Raw genomic sequence first — 16,251 nt, forward strand, 5'->3', positions numbered from 1 at the left:
TAATCAACTGTTGAATTACCTCCAGCTCTTTGTCAAATAATACTTCTTAGATTTCCATAGCCTCTTGAGGACCTGGCTCACTTCAGCTGAGTTTCACTTGGGAACTGAGGAAAAGATTGGAGTTATGCTCTGACTTGGAGAAAATGCTGAAGCCCAAATATTAGGGGACATTCTGGATGGAGGTTTTACCTGCCTGATTTGGAGAGATTCTCTTACTGCTAATCCAGGCGTCCCTCCAAAGCTCCGAATGTATTGATATAGGTAGGTTGGGTTGCACTCTCGCCATGGAGTACCAAACTTCTGTCAATTGTGCAAGAGTGCTATCAGATAGCTGGGGAATTAGCTCAAATGGTAGAGCGCTTGCTTAGCATGCAAGAGGTAGCATGATCGATGCCTGCATTCTCCAGCCATTTTCCTTTATTTTGCTCCCTCGGTAGAAGGTCCTTCATCCAGTTTCTTCATCTCCTCCAAGGTTCTTTCCGTGTGATGGTCCTTAGCTGCTGAGAAGCTCAGCCTAATGCTGCAAGCTTTGGCTTGAAGAGATGACGGATCCTTTTTCTGTAAGCTGTGCTTTATGGAATAGCGCCCTCTGGAGACCAAAATTGTCCAAACACTGTTTGTTTTTTGAATATGAGTCAAAAAGAAAATCACTTTCGGATGAAAATTAATTTGTTCTATAGAAAGACTGGTTTTGTGATGGTATTTCGAACAGAACTCAGGAGTCTCGAGAGCATGCTACGCTTCAGAAGCATAGAATATATTTGAACAAATCAATTTCTCTCAGTGATGGAGGAAGCCTTGGGAGAGATGAAAGACCAGATAAGGGGCAGATGATCATGGAGAATGTCTACCTTTGTGGTCACTAAGAGTCAATACTGACCTGATGACACTTCATCAATAACATTCAGAAAGCCTCTCTAGAAATATTTTGGGTGAGCAGATTCTGTCTGGAATGAGTTATCTTAAATTAACCAGGCCCCAATACAAGATGATTATCTTGAATAGCCTATAAAAGCCACCAGGCAACCAGTGCGGCTGCCACCATATTGATAATAGTGGTCGGCACAAGATAACATGCTCTTTCTGAAAGTTTTTTCGAAGGCAGTCTCCTATGCACATACCATTGCAGATGGTTTGAGATAACGCCTGCATGATAATAATGTCTTCTACTCCAGGAGCATTTTTGTCAATAAGGCCAGCCTCCCACTCTAAGCTAAGATCAGTTTGCCAATAGGTTGGCAGACTCCACATTGATGAGGAAGACTGACATACCTACAAAGAGCAATAAAGGTCTTAGGGATTAGAGTCTCAGAGCATCTGAAGCTTGGTAGGTTTAAATATTAAATAGATTGTAAGTGGTTTATTTCTTTGTATAAATTAATTCCAGAAAGTATTAGTTCAGTAACTAAATTAAATATGCACCCAGCCATAAACATGAATATCTCATTCTCTAGAAACATATTTTTCTTAAAAGAGCCACATAAAACATGACATGCAGAATCACAGGCGGTTGACTGGGTTGGATCTACAGTATGGATGGTAAAATCAAGCAACAGGCCGTCTGGAGAAGGTGGGCATCGGTCCCATTAACTATTGAAGCAAGCCACTGCTGCTAATTCCCAATTACCTTCCTGAATTGCTTTCCAACTCTGTAGAAAAAATTGCAAAATTTGCCTTCCACAGGATGTTTTTGTATGGAAACCAAAAGTGAACAGAGACAGCCTGGAGAATGCAGGCATTGATCCTGCTACCTCTCGCATGCTAAGCGAGCGCTCTACCATTTGAGCTAATCCCCCAACCCATCTTTTAAAGCCTCAGTATAAGATGAAGAAACTGGGGACAGGTAAAGGGTCTACTTCTTCAGCTGCCAAGCAACCATGACCTAACAAAATGTAGGACAAAATTCAGAAACAGAGGTGATGGAAACTAAGGGCCAACTGGCCAGATTCCTTGAAAGTGACCAAGACACATCTGAGCTCAGTTATCTGGAAAGAGTTTGAGCTGATTGATCCTGAAGAAGTGGGCAAGGTCCTCACAGCTGTAAGCTCATCTACCTGAGTTCTGGACTCATCTCCTTCTGGGTTTGCTAAAGCTTCGGAGTTTGCATGAGATTGAATTCAAGTGCTGGTTAATGTCTCTTTGTGAGAGAGAGCGATTAGGGTGCCGATTTGCCTCTGGGTGTAATTCAAGGCATTGGTTATTTCTTATAAAGCCATGCATGGGATGGGTCCAAGTTACTTGAAAAATTGGCTTACTCCTGTGGGACAGGCCCACCACACTATATGCTGGTAGAAGGAGCCTGCTGTCAGTCAACTTCTACAGAGTTGGAAAGCAGTTCAGGGAGGCAACTGGGAATTAGGCACAGTGGTTTGCTTCAGTAGATAGTGGGATCAATGCCCACCTTCTCCAGACAGCCTGTTGCTTGAAGATGCATACCGAAGATGCACCCCTGGGATTCTGCATGTCAGTTTCTCCATGGCTCTTTTAAGAAAAATGATGGAGCAGCTCTGCTAGGATATTGTGCAGTCAGTTCAAAGGATAGAGCACTTGCTTTACATACAAGAAGTAGCAGGACCAGTGACTGCATTCTCCTAAAGAAAGTTTTATCTTTTAGCAGGTGATTAGACAATTTTTTCTCTCTCTAGTTTCTGCATCTTGTCCTGAGGTCTTGTAGTTTACTGCCTCAAAGCTACCCGGAGCTGGGGAATTAGCTCATCTGGTAGCTTTGCATGTAAGAGGTGGTGGGATCAATATCCACATTCTCTGCATGAGATGGGCCCAGCTTACTTGAGAAACTGTCTCATTCCTATGGGAAAGGCCCTCCCTCTCTATGCTGCCAGAAGGGACATGCTGTAGGTCCCATTGGTCAAGGAATTTCAGCTGGCAGAGTCCATGAGAAAAGTATTCTCTGCTGTGCTACCCACTCTTTGGATATCTTGCCCCCTGAGATGACATTGGCTCCCATCTTCCTGACTATCCACCAGAACCTGCAGAGCTGGCTCTGCCAATTGGCCTGGAGCCCCAAAGGGAGAGTATCACACTGGAGGTGGTAATATGAGAGAGTAGTTGGGGAATTAGCTCAAATGGTAGAGCGCATGCTTAGCATGCAAGAGGTAGTAGGATCAATACCTGCATTCTCCAATTTGTCTCTATTTACTTTTGATTTCCATACAAAACATCCTGTTCCAGGCAAATTTTGCATATTATTCTGGACTTCTACAAAGCTACAAAGTAGTCCAGGAAGATAATTGGAATTAGAGGCATTGGTTTGCTTTAATAGGTAAGGAAATCAATGCCCACCTTCTCCAGATGGATCTAGGAGAATTAACCACAGCCACATGTCTGTGCCAACTCTACTGGGGGGGAGGGGAACTGCAGCCAGCCCATCCCAGGCATTTATCATTGGCTGGTCCTTTGCCAGAGCCCTTTCCAATCCAACACACCTTCCTCCTGGGCAATTTGCTGAAAGATACTTGTCTCCTGCACAATATCCTAGCAGAGCTGCTCCATCGTTTTTCTTAAAAGAGCCACGGAGAAGCTGACAGGTAGAATCCCAGGGGGCTGGCTGGGGTTCATCTTCGGTATGCATCTTCAAGCATTGATCCCACTATCTACTGAAGGTGGGCACTGATCCTACTATCTACTGAAGCAAACCACTGCCCCTAATTCCCAATTGCCTTCCTGAACTGCTTTCCAACTCTGTAGAAGTCCAGAATAATATGCAAAATTTGCCTTCAACAGGATATCTTTGTATGGAAAAGCAAAAGTGAATAGAGATAGCCTGGAGAATGCAGGCATCGATCCTGCTACCTCTCGCATGCTAAGCAAGCGCTCTACCATTTGAGCTAACACAGTTCTACTGTGTTACAAAACCTTGACCGACAGCAGGCTCCTTCTACCAGCATAAGTTTGGTGGGTCTGCCCCATAGGAGTGAGCCAGTTTTTCAAGTAACCTGGATCCATTCCATGCAGGGCTTTATAAGTAATAACCAATGCCTTGAATCGCACCCAGAGGCAAACCAGCAGCAAATGAAGTTTGTCCATGGATGTTTCGATGAAGTCACCAGAAGTCAAGCTCAGTCTGGGAGTCCCTACTACTATTCTTGTTAAAATCTAATAACTACATTAGCGCCTATGGAGATTCCCAATCATCCAGGTCATGATTGTCCCAAATGTCCTATTTTTCTTTCCTCAAAAGGCAACTGGACTTTGCTTCTTTTCCTTTGGAAATGTTTCGCTTCTCACTCAGGAAGTTTGTTTGTTTTTTGAATATGAGTCAAAAACAAAATCACTTTTGGATGAAAGTTAATTTGTTCTATAGAAAGACTGGTTTTCTGGTTGTATTTCGAACATAACTCAGGAGTCTCGAGAGTGTGCTACGCTTCAAAAGCATAGAATATATTTGAACAAATCAATTTCTCTCAGTGATGGAGGAAGCCTTGGGAGAGATGAAAGACCAGATAAGGGGCAGATGATCATGAAGAATGTCTACCTATGTGGTCACTAAGAGTCAATACTGACCTGATGGCACTTCATCAATAACATTCAGAAAGCCTCTCTGGAAATATTTTGGGTGAGCAGATTCTGGAATGAGTTATCTTAAATTAACCAGGCCCCAATACAAGATGATTATCTTGAATAGCCTATAAAAGCCACCAGGCAACCAGTGCGGCTGCCACCATATTGATAATAGTGGTCGGCACAAGATAACATGCTCTTTCTGAAAGTTTTTTCAAAGGCAGTCTCCTATGCACGTACCATTGCAGATGGTTTGAGATAACGCCTGCATGATAATAATGTCTTCTACTCCAGGAGCATTTTTGTCAATAAGGCCAGCCTCCCACTCTAAGCTAAGATCAGTTTGCCAATAGGTTGGCAGACTCCACATTGATGAGGAAGACTGACATACCTACAAAGAGCAATAAAGGTCTTAGGGATTAGAGTCTCAGAGCATCTGAAGCTTGGTAGGTTTAAATATTAAATAGATTGTAAGTGGTTTATTTCTTTGTATAAATTAATTCCAGAAAGTATTAGTTCAGTAACTAAATTAAATATGCACCCAGCCATAAACATGAATATCTCATTCTCTAGAAACATATTTTTCTTAAAAGAGCCACATAAAACATGACAGAATCACAGGGGGTTGACTGGGTTGGATCTACAGTATGGATAGTAAAATCAAGTAACAAGCTGTCTGGAGAAGGTGGGCATCGGTCCCATTAACTATTGAAGCAAGCCACTGCTGCTAATTCCCAATTACCTTCCTGAATTGCTTTCCAACTCTGTAGAAAAAATTGCAAAATTTGCCTTCCACAGGATGTTTTTGTATGGAAACCAAAAGTGAACAGAGACAGCCTGGAGAATGCAGGCATTGATCCTGCTACCTCTCGCATGCTAAGCGAGCGCTCTACCATTTGAGCTAATCCCCCAACCCATCTTTTAAAGCCTCAGTATAAGATGAAGAAACTGGGGACAGGTAAAGGGTCTACTTCTTCAGCTGCCAAGCAACCATGACCTAACAAAATGTAGGACAAAATTCAGAAACAGAGGTGATGGAAACTAAGGGCCAACTGGCCAGATTCCTTGAAAGTGACCAAGACACATCTGAGCTCAGTTATCTGGAAAGAGTTTGAGCTGATTGATCCTGAAGAAGTGGGCAAGGTCCTCACAGCTGTAAGCTCATCTACCTGAGTTCTGGACTCATCTCCTTCTGGGTTTGCTAAAGCTTCGGAGTTTGCATGAGATTGAATTCAAGTGCTGGTTAATGTCTCTTTGTGAGAGAGAGCGATTAGGGTGCCGATTTGCCTCTGGGTGTAATTCAAGGCATTGGTTATTTCTTATAAAGCCATGCATGGGATGGGTCCAAGTTACTTGAAAAATTGGCTTACTCCTGTGGGACAGGCCCACCACACTATATGCTGGTAGAAGGAGCCTGCTGTCAGTCAACTTCTACAGAGTTGGAAAGCAGTTCAGGGAGGCAACTGGGAATTAGGCACAGTGGTTTGCTTTAGTAGATAGTGGGATCAATGCCCACCTTCTCCAGACAGCCTGTTGCTTGAAGATGCATACCGAAGATGCACCCCTGGGATTCTGCATGTCAGTTTCTCCGTGGCTCTTTTAAGAAAAATGATGGAGCAGCTCTGCTAGGATATTGTGCAGTCAGTTCAAAGGATAGAGCACTTGCTTTACATACAAGAAGTAGCAGGACCAGTGACTGCATTCTCCTAAAGAAAGTTTTATCTTTTAGCAGGTAATTTAGACAATTTTTTCTCTCTCTCTAGTTTCTGCATCTTGTCCTGAGGTCTTGTAGTTTACTGCCTCAAAGCTACCCGGAGCTGGGGAATTAGCTCATCTGGTAGCTTTGCATGTAAGAGGTGGTGGGATCAATATCCACATTCTCTGCATGAGATGGGCCCAGCTTACTTGAGAAACTGTCTCATTCCTATGGGAAAGGCCCTCCCTCTCTATGCTGCCAGAAGGGACATGCTGTAGGTCCCATTGGTCAAGGAATTTCAGCTGGCAGAGTCCATGAGAAAAGTATTCTCTGCTGTGCTACCCACTCTTTGGATATCTTGCCCCCTGAGATGACATTGGCTCCCATCTTCCTGACTATCCACAAGAACCTGCAGAGCTGGCTCTGCCAATTGGCCTGGAGCCCCAAAGGGAGAGTATCACACTGGAGGTGGTAATATGAGAGAGTAGTTGGGGAATTAGCTCAAATGGTAGAGCGCATGCTTAGCATGCAAGAGGTAGTAGGATCAATACCTGCATTCTCCAATTTGTCTCTACTTACTTTTGATTTCCATACAAAACATCCTGTTCCAGGCAAATTTTGCATATTATTCTGGACTTCTACAAAACTACAAAGTAGTCCAGGAAGATAATTGGGAATTAGAGGCAGTGGTTTGCTTTAATAGGTAAGGAAATCAATGCCCACCTTCTCCAGATGGATCTAGGAGAATTAACCACAGCCACATGTCTGTGCCAACTCTACTGGGGGGGAGGGGAACTGCAGCCAGCCCATCCCAGGCATTTATCATTGGCTGGTCCTTTGCCAGAGCCCTTTCCAATCCAACACACCTTCCTCCTGGGCAATTTGCTGAAAGATACTTGTCTCCTGCACAATATCCTAGCAGAGCTGCTCCATCATTTTTCTTAAAAGAGCCACGGAGAAGCTGACAGGTAGAATCCCAGGGGGCTGGCTGGGGTTCATCTTCGGTATGCATCTTCAAGCATTGATCGCACTATCTACTGAAGGTGGGCACTGATCCCACTATCTACTGAAGCAAACCATTGCCCCTAATTCCCAATTGCCTTCCTGAACTGCTTTCCAACTCTGTAGAAGTCCAGAATAATATGCAAAATTTGCCTTCAACAGGATATCTTTGTATGGAAAAGCAAAAGTGAATAGAGATAGCCTAGAGAATGCAGGCATCGATCCTGCTACCTCTCGCATGCTAAGCGAGCACTCTACCATTTGAGCTAATTCCCCCACAGTTCTACTGTGTTACAAAACCTTGACCGACAGCAGGCTCCTTCTACCAGCATAAGTTTGGTGGGTCTGCCCCATAGGAGTGAGCCAGTTTTTCAAGTAACCTGGATCCATTCCATGCAGGGCTTTATAAGTAATAACCAATGCCTTGAATCGCACCCAGAGGCAAACCAGCAGCAAATGAAGCTTGTCCATGGATGTTTCCATGAAGTCACCAGAAGTCAAGCTCAGTCTGGGAGTCCCTACTACTATTCTTGTTAAAATCTAATAACTACATTAGCGCCTATGGAGATTCCCAATCATCCAGGTCATGATTGTCCCAAATGTCCTATTTTTCTTTCCTCAAAAGGCAACTGGACTTTGCTTCTTTTCCTTTGGAAATGTTTCGCTTCTCACTCAGGAAGTTTCTTCAGTTCTGAGTAGTGGGGAATAGAAGGATTTATATTCTTTACAGTCATCTGGCTGTTAGCTCTGTGAGAGTTGTTGAAGCCACATGGGGATTTATCAGTATCCTCAGAGTCACCTGAACTAGAGCGCAAATTGGTGTGTATCCTTCTTGAAAGGCCTGCATTGTAAACAGAAGATAGGTGGTGTCGTAAAGGTAGGATATAAACCCTTCCATTCTTCAGCAGATAATATGGCATAACTGTTCTTCCACATATATCAAGGCGGCTTCAACACCCTTCCCCAGAAAGGGAAGATTGATGAAAGTTGTCCAACACAGTAAGGTTCAAGGACAGGTTGTTGAGAAGGCACTCCCTGACTCTTCAAGGCTGATAGAATCACTCTCTCCCTCAAAGAAGCATTAACCAGCACTTGAACTCAATCACATGTAACCTCCCTATCTTTAACAAGCCCAAAAGGAGATGAATCCAGAACTCAGATGGCTGAGCTTACAGCTGTGAGGACCTTGCCCACTTCTTTGGGATCAACCAGCTCAAACTCTTCCCAGATAACTGAGCTCAGATGTGTCTTCGTCACTTCCAGGGGAGCTGGTCAGTTGGCCCTAATTTCCATCATCTCTGTTTCCTGAATTTTCACATGAATGTTTTTTGCTATGTCATGGCTGCCTGGCAGCTGAGGAATTAAACCATTTACATCTCCCCAGTTTCTGCATCTTGTCCTGCAATACTGTGACATGGTAGAAGAAGGCTGCCACACAGTAGGGGAATTAGCTCAAATGGTAGAGCGCTCGCTTAGCATGCGAGAGGTGGCAGGATCAATGCCTACATTCTCCAGTTTGTCTCTATTCACTTTTGATTTCCATACAAAGACAGGCAAATTTTGCATATTATTCTGGACTTCTACACAGCTGCAAAGTAGTCCAGGAAGACAATTGGGAATTAGAGAGTGGTTTGCTTTAATAGGTAGTGGAATCAATGCCCACCTTCTCCAGATGGGTCTAGGACAGTTAACCACAGGCATATGTCTGTGCCCACTTTACCACAGGCACCCCACTGCAGCCAGCCCATCCCAGGCATTTATTATTGGCTAGTCCTTTGCCAGAGCTCTTCCCAATCAAATGGTCTATGCACCCTCTTCCCAGGCAATTTGCCGAACGATACTTGTCTCCGGCCAATCCATAAAAGCAGGACAAGTAACCGGAATATCAACATTTTTGCGAGAGGTGCCATGTTTGGAATTGTACAAAAGTGGAAGTAGGAGCAATGCTCCTGATTGAAAGCAGGCCTCCATGTTGCTTCTCCTTCTGATTTGTCTCCTGGATTCGCTTAATTTTACATTCCTCCCTTGTATCACTGAGCCCTAACTGGATAATAATTGAGAGATGAAATATCTATTGGACTATTTGGTTCATCATTGTGTTTTACTCAGGATGTAACAGAAGAAAACCCTGGAATCTAGTATTAAGGTCCCTATCTCTCCTATTTGGATTATTGCCTTTATCAAAATGAAGAGCAAAGGAACCCGGTGATTATACTTAGAAGCTGTTTATTACATGACAAATAATCAGCTTGACTGAGAGTCATGGCGGAATGGGATACTACCGAAGGACACTGCATGATGGATGGAGGGCTTCTGAGAAGCAGATGTCTCCCTGTGATAATGGAAGGTTCTTCGAAATCTCTCTGTCTTCTGGAAGGTACTTGGATGGAGTAAAAGCATTGCAGTGAGAATTTTTGCAGCAACATGTGATTTCTTTATAGATTATGTCTTCTATTTCGTGAATCTCTGTTTGGCTGCCTTTAATGTCACTGTGGTCCGTGGTGTATTGGGTGGTTCAAAGGAAGAATATATTTTAAAAATAAAAGTTTGATGGGGGAGAAAAAGAGGAAAGGTAGGGGGACCGCATGAAATTCCAACCCACCTCAACACGCACACACACACACACACACACATTGCCTTGGAGCTCCATGTTTTACCTCCATAAAGAGATTTCTTGAAACAATGATCTGTGCTGCAAGCATAACAGGCAGCAGTAAATGGACCAGGAAATCTCTGGAAGCTATTGTAGCACCAGGTACAATGAGCTGAAACAAAGAAGGTTAAAAAGGTCAAGACCTGTAAACTACAACAGGGATTTTGCATGATTTGACTCATAGCATTCTTATTATGGCTTGTCACACCATCAGACAGATGTTTAGAGTGGTTTTGGCATTTTTATCTGCCTATTGAATCCTTACCAAGGATCTGGACAGGCAGATGTTTTTGATTATTATTATTAATATTTCATTACATATTTTTATGAAGGGGAGATTTGAATGCTGTATGCTTGGCTATGCACCTATACATACTGCTGCTAGTTGGTCCAGTACAACTTCTCAATCCTTACTGCTTGCAATGTAGATTAACAACATCAAATGCAAGTTCATGGTCTGAGTGTTGATCCTACCCAGGGCAAATTTCACTAAACTTTCTTCTCCAGATATTGTATCTCCTGCTGTGCCGAAATATAGCAGATGTTGATGCTCCCCTAAAGAATGAATTGTCCTCTATAATTTTCCTGGTCTTCAAGTCAAACTGAGGATCAACCAAAATCCTTGAATCCATAGTATTTCTGCATGCAAATGAGCTTCTACTTTTAGGGGAAGGAATCAAATCTCAGCTAAAAAGTTTCCAAATCCAACCATGAAAAATTTCCCTAAATATCAAAGACTGTTATTTACTTACCTATAGTGCCAAAGAGCAGGCCAACGATCCCAAAGAGGAGAATCTTAGCCATCTTTAATTTCAAATGTATGGCTTCTTAGCTTGAGAAATGGTGATTTGTCCACTGCAATGAACACGTGTTGAGTAATGGAAAAGGGTAGAGTTTTGGACTCTTTTGAAATGATGTACGAATATGTTCTGAGAGGCCTTTCCTCCAGCAATGTTCTTCCAGGAGGACCAATATAAAACTTGTGGTGATGTCACTTGCTAGAGTCCTGAGAAACAGAGGATTGCTTGTGCCAAAGAAAATGAGACATTCTTTTCCTGCTGTGGCAGGCACACAATCTGGACTTGAAGTTTATCTCAAGACAATATGGTGCACTGAAATGACAGGAACAGAGAGACCAGGTTGATGTATTGCCCAAAGAGCACCCATCCATGTTTTCTTCACAGGGAAGCTCATATAATAACATTCATATTTCACAATATAACAATAAGTTAGTTTTCAAAATGATACACCTGAGCAGTTGCAGTCCCTGAAAGAACATTGATATCTACAGGACTTCTTGAATGAGCTTGTTAGTGTCCTTCACCCAAGATCAACTTTAATATATGGCTAGTTGTGTTCCATTCCATGGTTTTGTGTCTGACCCCCACACCACTGTGGTGAGGATCTCTCTTCTCTGCTTCCTTTTACCTATTGGCCCTCCAAGAGTAGGTGCACAATCCATCTAAAACCAATATGGGCCAAAGAGCAAAGAAACCGCAGGATCACACTAAATGAGGTTCCTTCCTGGAAGGCAGAGTAGAAAAGGAGAGGATTCTTTAGCATCATGACAAATTAAAAATCACCCCAGAGCCTGCCCACCCCAGTAGTGAAACAGACAGAGTCCAATCAATGTCCAGAAAGATGTTTTGGGAACGTCTCTAGTTCAGGTACTCTGTGCCACCTTCGTGCATGCCATTCCCAAGATGGTTGGCCTTGAACCTGTGAAACAACCCATGCTGGCCCCTCTTTCTTCCATAAGTCCAATCGTCCCCATCAGTTCCCAGCATTTCCACTTTCACCCCAACTGCACATTTCCCCTCCCAAGTGCCCTTGCTCCTCCCCCCCCCCCCATTTCCATGGCAGCTGGCAGCAAGCTTAAGGAAAAGTGAAGATGGCCAGGTTGACACTTGGTTGACTGTGCCATGAACCCTAATAATATATTAAAGTCAATGCAGCCTGACTTCCAGCCAAATGAAGGTGATTTGGCTAAGCTAAACCTCTTTATTGGGATTAAAACCCTCAAGAGTTCCCCAAACCTGGTTCATCCATCTGTTACAAATATTGGAAGGAAGGAAGGAAGGAAGGAAGGAAGGAAGGAAGGAAGGAAGGAAGGAAGGAAGGAAGGAAGGAAGGAAGGAAGGAAGGGCTTGTAAGATTTTAGGAACTGTGAATAATGTCTTTCCTGGGTCCTTGCTTGCCAAAATGTTACGTAATGAAGTGTTGGAGCATTCACAACTTCTGAAGGCATGTCATTACACTGATTAATTGTTCTAACTGTCATGAAGTTTCTCCTTAGTTCTAGGTTGCTTCTCTTCTTGATCAGCTTCCATCCATTGCTTCTTTTCCTGCCTTCAGGCACTTTGGAAAATAGCTTGACTCCCTCTTCTTTGTGGCAGCCCCTGAGATATTGGAGCACTGCTATCATGTCCCCCCTCATCCTTCTCTTCGTTAAACTACACATGCCCAATTCTAGCAACCGGTCTTTCTAGGTCTCCCATGCCTTGGCCTTACTGTTCTAGCAAAGGGGGGAAACCAGCTCTTCATGACTCCTTGGAAAGTTAAGAGGATAGGGCCTGCCAGAACTCAAGGGGAAGGTATCCAATAGGGCATAAGCATTGTAGATCGGCATCCAATATATTTGGCATGCTCCAGAACTCAGATGGCCAAACTCACAGCTGTGAGGATCTTCTCCACTTCCTCAGGATAGACCAAAATGTCTGCCACATAACTGAGTTCGGTTGTGTCTTAGTCCCTTCTAGTGGATCTGACCAGCTGGCATCTACAGTAGTGGCCAAAATTATGGAAATCTTTTGGGAAAAGTGTACATTTGCGGTTTGATGGCTTATAACACCACTTTGTTTAGAGTAGTACCATAAAAGTATATATCAATGGAAAGATAATTTAATCAAGAATGTAATGCAACAAAGTTTGTTCTGTTATCTGTAGTCTATGAAAAGTTATAGCCAAATAACCAGAAAAAGGAAGCACAATTTGCTTAGGCAGATATCCGGTAACTTTCCTTCATCTGATTGTAGCCAATGAGCGTGAGTGTTTAGAGAGCCAATCAGGTATCATCTTGTTTTGGCAATGGGCCAATTAGATCACAGTAGGATTCAGTTATTGATGTCATATATTGAAGCTGAGAGGAGGACATTTGTCAGTGTGTTATGTAACTGCTATCAAGCTGGTTGGGGTTTTTTTTGTGTTCTTTCATTTAGTGAGCTTATAAAACGTAATAAAATTAAAGTAATGGTGCAAAAAGTTGACTGATTGCCCAGAAAGCGATGTAAAATACTATTATTAAGTGAACAAGGCTACAGTTATAAAGAAATCAGAAGAAAAATTGGTGGAAACTTAACCAAAGATGACATTTCTACTGTACACTTTTCCTAAAAGGTTTCCAAAATTTTGGCCACTACTATAGCTTCATCTGCTCGGTTTCTGCATTTTGTCCAGAATTATTATATTTTGGTGGGTCAAGGATGCCTGGAGCTGGGGAATTAGCTCATATGGTAGAGCGCTTGCTTTGCATGCAAGAGGTGGTGGGATCGATACCCACATTCTCCAGTTAAATATTTATTTTACTTTATAATCAGATTATTTTCATCTTCTTAGTTGCTGTCTCTTGTCCTGAGTGCTTGTAACACAGTTAATCAAATCTTCCAGGCAGTTGGAGAATTAGCTCATATAGTAAAGTGCAACCGATGAGGGGATTGATGTCAACGCTCTGCTCATTTTTTTTATCCATACATTAATTTAACCTCATTGAATCTATTTGTACACACTAGTTTGTATCTTGCCTTTTCTTTTTTATACCATGGAAAGTACCTCAAAAAGCAACTGGGGAATCGTTCACTCTTTGAGATGAAATAACCAGAGCTACTCATGAATAGCCACTCATGAAATCAGTAATTTTCTTGTCTACTACTTCTGTATAAGAATCTCGCCAGACTTCTTGACTTGCCCTGGGAATAACCATAGATGGATCTTGGGCCAAGTCAAGCTTATGCCAGTTGCAGCTGAGCAACAACTCCAAGCTAGGCCCTCACATGACCCCTCCTTCCAGCCTAGCTGGCACCTCCACAACAATTTTCCAACTTATCTCCATAACAACACTCTGCTGTCTCTTTTTCTGTCTGCAGAGTCAATTCTATTCTTTGTATGTAATCACAAGTCTATACTTGCCTCAGGACATTCAGAAAACTGATTGGGACTGGTGTTTCCATGTAAGAGGAGAAAGGATAGGGATAGGGAGGGAGGAGGGGGAGGAGGAGGAGGAGAAGAAGAAGACAATATCTTATTAGTCAATATGAATCTTTAAATGTTAGCCTTGCCATTCTTCCTCCCTTATTATAACTCTCTCTCTCGCGCGCGCGCGACAAACCAGTCCAAGGCCCAAAGTCAACAAACCTGGTAGCCATTATCATCTGTCTGTGACAACATACTAAGGAACAGATGTGTGCTGTGCTGTGCTGTGCTGTGCTGTGCTGTGCTGTGCTGTGCTGTGCTGTGCAAGTTACATTGAGAGCTAGAGGGCCTCAGGTCAAAAACGTCAGTTTTGTCAGCAGCCAACGATCACTGAGTTCCATATCTGAAAAACAAAAAGTTAAATAGCAATTCAAATATGGAAAAGAAACATCAAAGGGACATAATCAACTGTTGAATTACCTCCAGCTCTTTGTCAAATAATACTTCTTAGATCTCCATGGCCTCTTGAGGACCTGGCTCACTTCAGCTGAGTTTCACTTGGGAACTGAGGAAAAGATTGAAGTTATGCTCTGACTTGGAGAAAATGCTGAAGCCCAAATATTAGGGGACATTCTGGATGGAGGTTTTACCTGCCTGATTTGGAGGGATTCTCTTACTCCTAATCCAGGCGTCCCTCCAAAGCTCCGAATGTATTGATATAGGTAGGTTGGATTGCACTCTCATCATGGAGTACCAACCTTCTGTCAATTGTGCAAGAGTGCTATCAGATAGCTGGGGAATTAGCTCAAATGGTAGAGCGCTTGCTTAGCATGCAAGAGGTAGCATGATCGATGCCTGCATTCTCCAGCCATTTTCCTTTATTTTGCTCCCTCCATAGAAAGTCCTTCATCCAGTTTCTTCATCTCCTCCAAGGTTGCTCAGCCTAATGCTGCAAGCTTTAGCTTGAAGAGATGATGGATCCTTTTTCTGTAAGCTGTGCTTTATGGAATAGTGCCCTCTGGAGACCAAAATTGTCCAAACATTGTCCAAGCTCATAAATAACACTCATATTTCACAATATAACAATAAGTTAGTTTTCAAAATGATACACCTGAGCGGTTGCAGTCCCTGAAAGAACATTGATATCTACAGGACTTCTTGAATGAGCATGTTAGTGTCCTTCACCCAAGATCAACTTTAATATATGGCTAGTTGTGTTCCATTCCATGGTTTTGTGTCTGACCCCCACACCACTGTGGTGAGGAACTCTCTTCTCTGCTTCCTTTTACCTATTGGCCCTCCAAGAGGAGCTGCACAATCCATCTAAAATCAGCATGGGCCAAAGAGCAAAGAAACTGCAGGATCACACTAAATGAGGTTCCTTCCTGGGAGGCAGAGGAGAAAAGGAAGAGGAGAGGATTCTTTAGCATCGTGATTGGTGACTGGCACACTGTCAGTGATTGACCCAAAGCAAGGTCAATGATCAAGAAATAATCAAGAAATATGGCACATGAGAAATCTCATCCTTGCAATGACTTTTTGTCTTGTTGCTAGTACTGGATTTTCATTTTTCTGTTTTGTATTTTATTCTTGTTGATAAAAAAAATCATTAATTAAAAAAATAAGGGACATGAGAAATTTCACCCTTGAAATGGCTAGCTATTGTTTGTTTCAGGATTTGATGTTCCTTCAAAAATGATACTCGAAAATAGTAAGCTGGGTTGGTATATAATTTATCCACTCCTTCCGTATAGCTGTCCTGTCTGAGTGGAGATGAGAACTTTGAGGAGATGAAGTTGCTCTTGATAGCCCCTTTGTGTGAGCTCCCTGATTTCAATTCCCTGTGTGCCTGACATCATTCCTTTCCTTTTGGAAAGAGAAACAAAAGCAAACAAATGTTCATTTATGTGCTTTATTTCAATACAAAGAACCTCCCCATTGACATTGTGTCCTATTATACTGTACAAGGTAACACAATTGGTAGTTTCTGTCCCCACTGTCCCTACCATCCTGGATAATTTATTCTTGTCTTAATTATCCTTGCTGATAATTCTTCAACTTCAACATTTGAAGAACATAAACTGCCTAAGCCAAGATACAACTACATATCCCTCCTCCATTGGTTCTTTTAGGAACTTCGCCCCAAAACAATGGGGTTATCAAATCTACACAGGGGTTATCAGATCTACACAGA

The 16,251-nt window shown here is 42.7% G+C and overlaps 1 long non-coding RNA gene and 3 other non-coding genes across 4 annotated transcripts; 1 reads left to right on the top strand and 3 right to left on the bottom strand.

Moving 5' to 3' along the window:
- Window positions 1-1,723: 1,723 nt before the first annotated feature.
- On the bottom strand, window positions 1,724-1,796 carry TRNAA-AGC. The gene has a single exon. It is a non-coding gene; the product is annotated as a tRNA-Ala (tRNA).
- Window positions 1,797-5,356: 3,560 nt separating this feature from the next.
- Window positions 5,357-5,429, bottom strand: TRNAA-AGC. The gene has a single exon. It is a non-coding gene; the product is annotated as a tRNA-Ala (tRNA).
- Window positions 5,430-9,487: 4,058 nt separating this feature from the next.
- Window positions 9,488-14,382, bottom strand: LOC120318847. The gene is made up of 3 exons (XR_005559608.1): window positions 14,280-14,382; window positions 10,622-10,981; window positions 9,488-9,981 (listed from the first exon to the last, which is right to left on the bottom strand). It is a non-coding gene; the product is annotated as an uncharacterized LOC120318847 (long non-coding RNA).
- TRNAA-UGC lies at window positions 13,364-13,436 on the top strand. Its single transcript has one exon. It is a non-coding gene; the product is annotated as a tRNA-Ala (tRNA).
- Window positions 14,383-16,251: the final 1,869 nt, after the last annotated feature.

This window comes from Crotalus tigris, unplaced genomic scaffold, assembly GCF_016545835.1.
Source record: "Crotalus tigris isolate CLP2741 ecotype Arizona unplaced genomic scaffold, ASM1654583v1 scf7180000020497.760770, whole genome shotgun sequence".
Classification (NCBI taxonomy): domain Eukaryota; kingdom Metazoa; phylum Chordata; class Lepidosauria; order Squamata; family Viperidae; genus Crotalus; species Crotalus tigris.